The sequence below is a fragment of the Ovis aries genome, chromosome 22 (genome assembly GCF_016772045.2).
Source record: "Ovis aries strain OAR_USU_Benz2616 breed Rambouillet chromosome 22, ARS-UI_Ramb_v3.0, whole genome shotgun sequence".
Taxonomy (NCBI): Eukaryota; Metazoa; Chordata; class Mammalia; order Artiodactyla; family Bovidae; genus Ovis; species Ovis aries.
This window is the reverse complement of record NC_056075.1, coordinates 18,541,146-18,553,195: the sequence shown is the minus strand read 5'-3', so window position 1 is coordinate 18,553,195 and position 12,050 is coordinate 18,541,146. Positions and strand designations below refer to the sequence as shown.

General features: G+C 48.8%; 1 protein-coding gene across 2 annotated transcripts in view; it reads right to left on the bottom strand.

Moving 5' to 3' along the window:
• Positions 1-12,050, bottom strand: part of UBTD1 (ubiquitin domain containing 1) — a 51,052-nt gene that overhangs the window by 34,940 nt on the left and 4,062 nt on the right. The window contains exon 2 of one of the 2 annotated variants that reach the window (XM_042238490.2): positions 10,982-11,020. The exons of the other annotated variant lie outside the window; for it this stretch is intronic. The gene's annotated coding sequence lies outside the window, so the exon portion shown is untranslated. The remainder of the gene's footprint in view (positions 1-10,981; positions 11,021-12,050) is intronic. 2 annotated transcript variants of the gene reach the window in all.

Sequence of the window (12,050 nt, the reverse complement as noted above, 5' to 3'; positions counted from 1 at the left end):
GCCCATCAGACCCGCTTCCCTGCGAGTCTGGAATGGGGCTGGGTGAGCTGAGCCCCTCTGGGTGTGGCTGGAGCTGGAGTAGGAACATTTGCGGCCGTGTGGGCTGAGGAAGGAGAAAGCCTGGCTGCCAAGGTAAGGAGGAAGCCCACAGGGCAGCAGAGTTGAGAGGAGGAGGGAGATCTAACAAGGTTTTTCCAATCTCTGCTGAAGGCCAGGCTGCAACTGCGCTGTGGGCTCCTGCACATCCCTGAGACCCTGTAATTAATCACCTCTGGTGCTGAAGTTAGATGCAGCTGGTTTCTGTTACTTGAAATCGAGGGGTCCTAATAAAGCCGGGATCTCCCCTAAGCTTCTCCAGGAATACAAAGCAGGTGCTTGACAAACAAACTTGCTCAATGAAGAAAACGGGCCCCAGATCCTGGCTTTCTGATTTCTGCCAGAGGCGCCATCATGCTCTACAAATACTGCACATATCAAATATGTAACTTGGCCCCAGGCAACTTGAGTTAAATGCATTTTCCTTGCCTGAAGTGCCTTATATCCTCACTTTCATCTCATCTTTGGGACAAACCAGCATTCAAAGGAAAGGCAAGCAGGAGCAGGCCAGGGGAAAACAGCCTGTGAGAGTGTGGGCCAGCATGTCCAACTGATCTGCACACTGTGTTCCCCCGGGGGCGGCCCCCACTACAGAAACCTCTGCCCCGAGATTTCCGTCCCTGTGCCACTCCTACCCTTATGAAGATGACCATCAAGGACTCCAAGAGGTCACAAAGTTTCTACCCCTACTGATGGGTCATTTATGCCACAGGCCATCGTAAGGTCAGACCCTTGAATCCTAAGGCTGGAAGAAACCTCACAGGGTCACTTCACCTAGCTGTTTTCAAGCTGCACCTGCAGGACCCGGAGACTCCGATGGAGCCTCTTGGGGCTCCAGTCTCCCCAGCCTCTACCAGCGCAAATGCCCATTTGGTTGTACCCATCAGGCTACCTTGCGTGTGCATCTGAAAGGGTTCCAGGGGCTTAACACAACAGTGCAGAATTCCTGTTTCAGATCGACCCGTCTATCATTCGGATGAAGAGCCAGCGACTCAAAGGCATAAGACCACACAGGTGCCAAGTGGCTGAGCTGGTGGAGAATCCCGGCCCGGACTCTCCCTGCTGCCCCTTCCCCTAGGCAACTCCTTTAAAGCTTCTCTTGGGCCTGCGCGGAGCCAGAACCCCAGTCCTGTGTAAGGGAGCCCCGGCTGGGGAACACAGAGAGAGAGAAATGAAGACACAGGGCAGAATCCAGGAGATGGGCGCTGAGTCCCAGGCGACCCTGTCTGTCGGTGGAAGGGCAATGCTAAACGGCCCGAACAATATGGAGTTGTCCTGATGCTACTCCTCCGCTATATTTAGTTTCTCCCCTGAAATGACCTCAGGCAGCAGCAAAGCTTTGTGGTGTGGCAAAATCGGCCGTGTGTCCCCAACACCAGGGGAGGAGAACTCTGCTGGAGACACCGGATAGTAAATAGGAAAGAGAGTCTGTGGGATGCGGGAGTGGGGGTGGCGGGGGAGCAAGCTGTTGACACAGCTAGAGACAAAATCTTTCCTTTGACCCTGGGCGGCGCAGGGAGGAGTAAACCTGCGACTCTTGTGCAGTGGGGGATGAACTTTGAGACCCAGGTCCGCGGTGGAGGAGCCCCTGCTTCGCCCCAGGCTCTGGTCCCATCCGTTCGCAGGTGCTGGGTGCCTCTTCCTGAACCACTTCATTCATTGCACCCCTGTGGAAGGAACCAGCAAAGGTTCTCTCTGACCTAAACTCCCCATCTACTATTCGAGACCTTCCCCTGACCTTGGTGTACACAGCCGATTTGATTCTATTGCCTGAAAAACAAAAAGAAAGGCTAGAAAAATAAATACCAAACAGGAATGGGGACTCTCTGGGTGGTGGGAATATGAAGGAGATTTTCTTCTTTGGACTTGATGATATTGTCCACATTTATTACCTAACCACATCCTACTTTTACAACAAAGAAAACTGTATTGCTCGCGTCTCTCTAACCTGAACCCCTTACTCAGATCACTAACCCTTCAGTAATCTCTCCTCACTTACCCTGCCCTATCCAACCTCAACTCTTTCTAAAATGTCTACATATTGCCTTTGTCTCTGCTTGTCTACACGGCATGATTTACCACTTGTCTACGCATTATCTTGCCTGAAACTGTATCACACCTCTATTTGTCTTCGCTCCATTCCCCAGATTGTAAGCCACCATGGGCAATGAGACACACATATATAACACGTGTACACAGGAAGAAGGCAGGATGTACAGAATGGGTTTAGAGACAGTCAGACACGACTGGGCACACACGTACAGAAAAGACATGGGAAATAAGAGTCAGGTTGCCTGGGTTAGGTACTAGCTCTACCACTTCTGACTGTGGCAGGACAGGCCACAGATCAGTGGCTTGCCCTTTCTGAACCAGTTCCTCCAGCTCAACTCCCTATTAATGCCAATTCTCCTCTAAAAGGTAAGGGTGGATTCTGAGCAAGCCTGGCCACCCCACAGCTTTTGGATCATTTCACCTCTAAAACAGAGGCCCCAGACCCAGACTACAAAAGGGGTCCCCATCAATTCATATCCAAACCAGCATCAGCTGGTGAGCCAGACACCAGGGCAGCAGGGTTCGCAGGCCGAAGTCTCTCCTTGAATATTCGCCCTGGGCCTCGGCCCCTGAACGCACAAGGAGTGGTGCTGTCAAAGGAGCCGACTGAGCATCTCTGTCCGGGGCTTCAGGAAAATTTGCTTGAGGGCCAACAACGGATTAGACATCCAGGTCCTGGATCTTCCGTGGAACATATCTCAAAGCAGGGCAGAGCTAGGCTTCAGAGAGGAGGGGTCAGCTGCAGATTAAAGGGCCCAATGCAGCTTTCCTTCTGCCTGCGGACTCTTAAGACTAGCCCATTCTGTTCCTCAGGGAGCAGGACCAAATAACAGTGCAAACAGCATGCGGATGTTCCCCAAAAATCATGTGGGGCCTTCTAAAAAGCCATAAAAGCAGCAGGTTTCCAGTGAAATAAGGCTTCCCTTCTCCATGTCCGCCAGCCTAGCACTGGGCCACAAACAGGAATATCACACGGGGCCAGAGCCAGATGACCTCTGGGCTCTAAGAACTTGATATGAGAGGCCAGAAGGAAGAAAGGCAAAGAGCAAACAGAGCAATCAACCCGGGGTGTAAACACGGCCGTGCGGGGCATCATCAGCTCCCGGGGGCTGTCCCCTCAGCTCGTCCTGCCTCCTCGGTGTGCTTGGCATGAATCTGCCCACCCAGGTATGCCCGTGGAAATGGGCTTGGGATAAATAAAAAAAGATCACAGGAGCTCGACATTATTCAGCCCATCACACTGTGAACTCCAAGAAGAAAGGAACTCTTCGCAATGCTTCCTGTGCAAACACCATGGACAAGGCAGATGGCGTGACTCTTTAGAGGCAGTTTCCCATAGCAGTTATGATACGGGTACCCAGGGTATAACTGCTAGCATTCAAATAGAAGCGGCAGCACTTTCGTGGAAAGGGTCTTAACCTCCCTGAGCCTCAGCTTCCTCGTCTGTAAAATGGAGGTAATTATGTCCACCTCCAGGGGCTGATGGGGAAATTGAAGACAGTGAGGTGAAACCCACAGTAGGGTGCCTAACACACATGGAGATTACCACGCACAGAGGACTGGTTCCGGGGAGGCATGGTTCCTGGAGCTGCCGTGAGTGCTCATGAAAGGAAGTGCTCAGGCCACGCAACAGTCTATTTAGTCTATCTGGGGGGAACAGAACACACTGGCTAAGTGACAAATCCAATGCCATGTGCCATATCCTGCGGTACGGAGGCAGACACTGGGAGTATGGGGGGCAAGGAGAGATGAAAGGAGGGGAAAACCCATGAAGGCTGTTGCAAAGTGCTCTTTCTGGCATATTCAGGATACGCAGTGCAAGAACTGGCAGAAGCGGACTGTTTGAGAGTCATGGGTGGCAGTGATGTCAGTAAACCAGCTATACCTGTTTAGGGCCTCGTGAGCCCTCAGTTGAAACCGACGGTGAGGCAGGTGTCGCATGGAAGGAAGGCAGGGCTGAGCACTGAAAACACAAGTCTGGCATCTGAATCCCTTCACGTTTCACCATGTGACCCTGGGCATGACAGTTAATGCCATGGAGCCACTCCCCTAATACGAGGACAGTGTCACTCCTGGCGAATTACCAGGAGGACTGGAGATGTGCATGAAGCACCTACTGTGGTGCTTGCCGCGCAGCTGGCTCTCGATAAACAGCAGGTATAATAACTACAGAACAGCTGCTTTTGAAGCCAGTTGCAGGGGGGTGTTTACCAAATGTGGAAAAGTGGGCCTGCTGTGGATGCCTATCACCACCTTCTTGGAAATTCATGGAGGAGGTGCCAGGGTCCCGGAAGTAGGCCCCAGTGGACCCAGACAGGTTCTGCCAAGCTGAAGCTGGGTCACAGCACCTGAGGGCACTCCTGAGCCTTAACCCACCTGGCAACAAGTTCCTATCTGTTCCAGAGAGGCCAGAAAAGTAGCCACTGGTTGTTGCTGGAATTAGCAAGAGTATGCTGGAAGCTGCAAGAGATCTGTAACTTACAAGAGTGGAAGTCCTCGGTTTCCGTGAATGCTTCACATGTTTAAAAAATGAAGCTAGATTCAAGGCTGCCTCTATAATAATCACTCTTGTGCAACTTGCTTCCGATTTTGCTTTCCTGAATGAGTGAGTGGAGTTATAAGAATGGTAAATAGGCAGGGTACACAGCAGAAGGTAGGTTTTATATATGAGCTTCACTGGCCATATATCTCAACTGGTGGAGGGAGAAGAAGACTGGGGACAGCTGGCTTAAACACAGTGCCAAGCATGGTGATAGTAATAAAAAAATAACAACTACCATTAACTGAATATTTTAACATGTCCCAGCTACCACTCAGGGTTTTTATGTGTTTTAACTCATTTGATCCTCATGACAGTCCTGTGGAATAGGTACTGTTATCTCCATTTGACAGATGAGAAAGGTAAGGCTCCCAAATCCAAAATAACTTGCCCAGGTTACACAGCTAATGAGCAGAAGGAGCTAGGATAATAGAATGCAAATGGATACAAAATGAATAAAGTATTTGTCACAACTGTGATAATTACATGTTATCAAAAGAAAATCTCCATCTCATCAATGCCTTCTTTGAAAGATCTCATATTTTGCACATCAAAAGATATTCATGGGGACTTCCCTGGCGGTCCAGTGGCTAAGACTCCACATTCCCAATGCAGGGGACTGGGGTTCAATTCTTGGTCAGGGAACTGGATCCCACATGCTGAAACTAAGACCCAGTACAGCCAAATAAATAGATATTTTAAAAAAAGAAAAGAAATTCATGGTCAGTGCTTGCTATACACTCAGTGCAGAGGAAGGGCCAGAGTGTGCACCAGAATCAGACTTCCCATGTTGGGATAGAGAAGACTACACTCTGCTCTTCCCAACACTCTGAGCTGAACAAGAGTCAGCAGAATACAAGCCCCCAAAGGAACAATGAACTTGGCCTTGGTTACTGTCATTAATGACCCACTGCCATCATTGGCTAAGCATCTGCTATACATAAGCACAGTGGTCATCACTCCATACACATCATCACCTTTAATCCCTGACTACCTAAGCAGTCTACTCTTGTCCCCATTTCACAGATGCAAAAAACGAGGCTCTGATCTCAGGCTTCCTCACCACAGTGAGACAGCAGAGGAACCACTACCTCCCACGGCTTCTGCCTCTCTGCCATTTATTTGTCAACAACTTTGGATAGCTCTTAACATCCCAAGTCTCCGTAACCTCATCCATAAAGTCTACCTAACAGAATTGTTGTGGGGATCAAATGAGACGTAACATTTGAGAAAGCACTTTGAAAACGGCAAACTGCTGAACATAGCAAGGGATCATTAGTCTTATTAATTACAAAGAGTAACACCTGATCCAGCAAGCACTTTGCTAAAGTGACTCTCTGCTGCCTCTTTTCCCTTGGGAATTTGGGGATAATTCAGAGCCTGCAGAGCCAGGGCACTCTTTTCTGCAAGTCCTTGGCATCTGGGTGCTGGGAAGTAGAGGTTCCTTCTGGTAGGAGAGGGAGGAAACAACGTTGTTTGCATTCTGCTAATGTTTTTCTCCAGGAACACTACAATGGCTGAGGTTCTACTGCTTCCACTGTCAAAAAACATTCAACGCATTTACTAGGCACCTACTGTGTGCCAAGCACTAGATCCGATGGATGCATGGGGCCCCTCAGGAAATGAAAGGGAGGAGGCAAAAGCCATGGGGAGGGAGCAGAGTGACCACAGTCCTGGAGCTCTGCAGACTTCACAGTCCCCTCCCAGATTCATGTCCCGGTGGGGGCAGGCTGGGGGGCGGGGCGTGGCAGCACATGGAGTGAGCTCAGGGCACCGAAATTTTCAAGTCAAAGTACTTAAACTGAGTTCCAGTTCTGTGTCTGCTCAGCCTCGTGACCACCAGAAATCAACTTACATTCCTGACTGTGGTGGCTTTCCTTTATGTTGGGTAGGAATGTTCCCATAGGCAAAATGAGAAGAATCAAATGCATGACTGACTGACCCTGGTAAGCAGGGTGCCTGAAGGTGCTCAATAAGAAGCTCTTATTTACAAAACAAAACAAAATCTTGCTCCTTTCCTCCTAATCTTGAACTATATAGGGGCTGAAGCTCAGGCTCTCAAATCAGGCCCTGCAGTTTACAAGTTGAATGGCCTTAGGGAGGGGACATTACCTTTCTAAGACTCAATTTCTTCCTCTGTAAAAAGGTGATAATAGTATCCACCCATAGGAGGGTTGTGAGGATTAACCAACATACTGCACTTGATGCTGCTAGCACATGGTACACACCCAGCAAAGGTGAGATGTTGCTAATCGCCCCTCTCCTTAAAACAACAGAATTTCAAGTCCACAGGCTCACCTCTAAGATCCAGGCTGCCTGGTACCGGCCTGGCTGCCTAGGCTTCAACTCTAGTGCCAGCCTCCCAGAGGAAACAGGCACCAATGACGTGCCATCCCCGCCCCCTACTGTCTCCACACCACACCACACCCCTTTTCCCGACGGGTCCCCCTTTCCGAGGGCAACCAAGGCCACAAGTTGAGGGGCTGTGGCTGGTTAAAGGTGTGGGGACACCTTGAGTTCGGTTCCCCATTCCTGTGGGCTCAGAAAGCAGGGAGATCTTGCCCCCAACAGCTTAGAGAAAAGCACGTGGCCTGGAGCAGCTGACAAAGGCACCAGGATGCCATGTCTCTATAAGACCCTCTCCCTTTCACCCATCCCGAGTGCTCCCATCTGAACCACAGTCCTGCATCTCTGTGCAAAAGGGAACACTCCATGAGGAAGACAGCATCAATGTTCTTTGGGAGCCACGTGAATTGTAACAACCCAGAACTGCTTTGCTTAATCGGAAGCCACTATTCACCTATCCCAGCCACTGACCACATTATTAGAAACCCGGACGCAAGTGACATTCTGAGTGACTAGAAAAGATGTCACAAAATCTACCCACCCAAGCTCCTGGACTTCCCTCTCTGGAGGGGCCCTCAGGCTTCTTTTTGAGCCCGTCTACTATGGGGCTTTCCAGATGGCTCAGATGGCAAAGAATCTGCCAGGTTCGATCCCAGTGTTGGGAAGATTCCCCCAGAGAAGGGAAAGACAACCCACTCCAGTATTCTTGCCTGGAGAATTCCTTAGACAAAGAAGCCTGGTGGGCTACAGTCTGTGGGGTTGCAAAGAGTTGGACACGACTGAGCGACTGACACTGACTAACTCTCTGCGTACAGTTCTAACCATCTCTGCCCTCTGTTTCCCCAGGAAGCCAGAGGGGCTGCTATGTGAGCCTGGGAGATACTATCTCAAGAAGTGACCACTACGCAGAGACGCCACTGCACACCCACTGGGACGGTGACTATTAAAAAGATGGAAAATAACAAGTATTGGTGAGCATGTGGAGAACTTGCAATCTCTGTGCACTATTGGTGGGAATATAAATTGATGCAGTGGCTCAGCAAAACAGGACAGCAGTTCCTCAAAAAGCTAAACATGGAGTTAACATTCAATCCAGCAGTTCCACTTCTAGATATTACACAAGAAAACTGACAGTATCGAACAGATACTTGTACAACCCATGTTCACAGGAGCATTATTCCCAACAGTCAAAAGGCAGAAACAGCCCAAGTGTCCATCAGCAGACAACAGATAAGCAAAATGCGGCATAGACATACAGCGGAGTTCAGCCCTAAAAAGCAGTGGAAGTACAACGGGGATAAACCTTGAAGGTATAACGCGGAGTGACACAAAAGGAGTAATAGTGAATGATTCCACTTCTAAGTGGTACCCAGAGTTGTGAAATTTCATAGAGGAAGAAAGCAGAACGGTGATTGCCAGGGGCTGGGGAAGGGGTGAATGGTGAGTCTGTGTTTGACGGGTACAAATTTTCAGCTGGGGAAGATGAAAAAGTTGTGAAGATGGATGGTGGTGAAGGCTGTACCGTAATGCCAAGTGCTTAACGCTACAGAACTGTACACTTAAAAGTTGTTACAACGGGATATTTTATGTTGCGTATATTTAACCACAATCTATTTTACTGTGGGTGGGGTGGAGGAGGAGAAGTGACACTGATTACCAGGGAGAAGACAGAGCAACAGTTTTGGGTGGGAACATGAACCCCAAAAGCACAGCAGCTGGGAACCACCATATCGTTTGGGGCCCACTGCCCTATCGTCTCCAAAACCTGGGGGCCGCACACTGTCATGAACACAGCAACTGATCTGCGGGACTCACTCTTCTCCTTCAGAGCCCAGAGCAGGATTCGGGAGCCTCCCCACACCAACAGTGCTTGGGCCCTTGAGGCAGACCACTGTGTAAGGGGCTCTCCCTTGTCAATCTACCTTCCACCCGCCACCAGTTCACCCCTATCTTCTTTCAGAGATAAAGGCTCTTCAGAGAAAGAGGCTTTTGTGGTCCCTCCCCTCCACCAAGCAGGTGCTTTGTACATACAGGTATGCACCCTACTCCCCTGAGTTGCAAAGAGGAGGTTATTCATGCTCAGCATACTTTGCTTAGAAGGGTATCATCCGTTTCAGAAAGATTCCCATCCAAAAATAGTTTTTAAACATTTCTTTTATAGTTTTGCTCTTTAAAAAAGAGTAAGCTTCAGTGATCTGGGGAAAATCACTGGCTATGGTTTTTGTGTGTAAAAATCCTATAGCTTTGAATAATAGGAACTTCATACATTCACAAAGTCTCTTTTCATACAGGATCTCACTTGATTCTTACAATGTCTCTGGGAGCTGAGCAGGGCAGCAGTTATCCCATGGTACAAATGAGGAAACTGAGGCTCAAAGAGATCAAGAGGCCTGTCCAAAGCAGCAAACATAGCTAGGAAAGAGCAGAGAACTAAGACCTCATTTCCCTTGGATGCCAGATGACACTCTGGATTAGAACCTCACATTTGAGCACACCATTTAGCCATGAAAGTAATTTTAAAAACAATGTTTGATTGTTTTATCTCCACAGCATCTCTGAAATAAACTGGAAATATCATCTTTTTTTTTTTTTTAACAGATGATCAACTGAGCAAAAAACAAATGACTTGCCCAAGTGCACCATTCAAGAAAGTGGCAAAGACACTATAGCCCCTCCCATTGAATGCACTTGACCTTGACCACTTCCCTTACAAACTTAACCTTGCCCACAATTTCTCTTTTTTTTTTTTTTGGCCATGCCACACTTAGCATGTGGCATCTTAGTTTCCGGACCAGGGATCAAACCCACGCCATCTGCAGTGGAAGCTCAGAGTCGCCAGATGGCCAGGGAAGTACCCTGTCCACAATTTCTTGACCTTAGCATACTCAAAACTTAAAGGAGCCCATGCAGTTTTTATATAGGTTGCACCATATTTCTGTGAACTTGGCAGGGAGTAGACATACCTTTATTCTCTTTTTAATGGCTGGGGAAAAGAAAAGAGGTTAAAGAAATCTTTAAGTTCCTTTTCAGCTCTAAAATTCTATGATTCTAAAAATTCCCCAGCAAGTCAATTCAATGTGTAGAGAGGCCTGGAATCCACTTCACCCGCCTTCTGGCCTCACACTCTCTCAGACCTCCCCATGTCCACCCTTGAGTTAATGGCCGCAAAAAACATGTGTGCCTCGGAGAAGAGCCCACTCCTACATAGATGCGCACACAAAATGACAGGAAAGTGTTACTGCTTGGCTGGGACTGTGGTAAGCGGCTTCATCCTGTCCTCCACCTTCAGCCCCAGGATCTCCTTGCAAGAGGCCCCCAAACAGTGGGGAATTATATCCTAGGTATCTGAGAGCTTCTCCAGGCCTGGGTCGAGACAGAAGCCAGTCCCAGGAACAGAATACCACTTTGAGGCTGCAGTTAAATTTGTTCATTAGGATACACCCATCCACCCAACACCCACCTAAGATGAGACAGCAATCAGGACTGCTCCCTCCTGCTCTTCCACAGACCTTACAAGTCTGTTCTACACACTAACTTCATCCAATAAATATTTATTAGGTACCTACTCCATGACAGGCATGGATCTAGGTGCCATAGAACAAATAAGAATCTCGGACTGCACAGAGTAGGGGAGATAGCCAATGCCAGGTGGTGGGAAGTGACAGGGAGAAAAATAGGGAAAAGGTGGAGATAATGCTGAGAGCAGGCAGTGGAGGGAAGGGGATCAATTTTAAAAAGGATGGCCTGGGAGGGCGTGACTGATGAGACGTGGCGAGTCTTGGAGGGGGAGAGGGGGAAACCCATTTAGCTATTAGAGGGTGCCAGGGGAATGAAGAGCCAGAGAAGGCTGAGGAAAGGCAAGGTGGTGAACATCCTCTCATGCCTTGTAGGCCAACACAAGGACTCAGGATGAGATGGGGAACAAAGGAGTAACAGAATCTGACTTACAGTTTGCAGCATCTCTCTGGCTGCTATGATGAAAACAGTCTGTCGGGAGACAAGGGAGGAAGCAGGAAGGTCAGTTAAAAGGCCGATGGGTAGCTTAGACCAGGATGAAAGTAGTAATGATGGTGAGAGTCAAGTGCTGGATATATTTAAGGTGAAGTCAACAGGATTTATTGATTAAATGGATGTGGGATTGAGAGAAAGGGAAGAGCCAGGGATGATGATAGAATTTTGGGAGGTCTGAGCAACTGGAAGAATGAAATCATCATCAGCTGAGATGGCAAAGACTGGGAGAATGGGGGCAGGCGGTGAGGGTGGGAGGGTTCATTCTGTTTTGGACACATTAAACTGAGACGACTTTTAGACACAAGATGTGTTGAGTAGGCAGCAGAATATACATGGCTGGAGTTAGACCAAATGGGTTGAAATGATATATGTGGGAATCACCAGCACATATAATAATACATAATTATATGTATTATCATACAGGATCTCCATGTATGGTCAGATTGTTTACTGTCTGGCCCCCCACCCCCACCCCAAACTATAAGCTCCATGAGGCCAAGGACCATGTCAGTTCACACCCAGCAAGGTACCTGGCACTCGGTAAATATTTACTGAGCAAATGGAGAAGTTGCCCAATTACTCCCTTAAGAATAGTCACAGCAGCCCACACAACGAGAAGTACACTCTCTTGTAAGCACAGCGCCAAGCCAAGCCAGCCCAAAACAGGGCCTTGGGTCCGTCCACCCCGAGCTTGAGATTCCAGAATGTAAGTGGATATGCTTGGCACATCACAGATATCTGGGTTTCAGCCTTGCCACATTCTCAAAGGGTGGAGCTGGGCAAGAGACCTGCCTGTTCTACCACATCGACTTCTCCCTGGGATGGGCAGGGGAGGGGCTCCCTCGCCCACTCACAGGCAGAGAGATTGCATCTATCCAGGGCACAAGCACAGGCTGATGAGAGCCCCCCAGAGGAGTCATTCCCCTCCTTCATGTATTCTCCGAAGTTTGAAAAGACCACTCAGCACCTGAAGGCGAGAACACAGACCTACTGGGAACCTATTGCA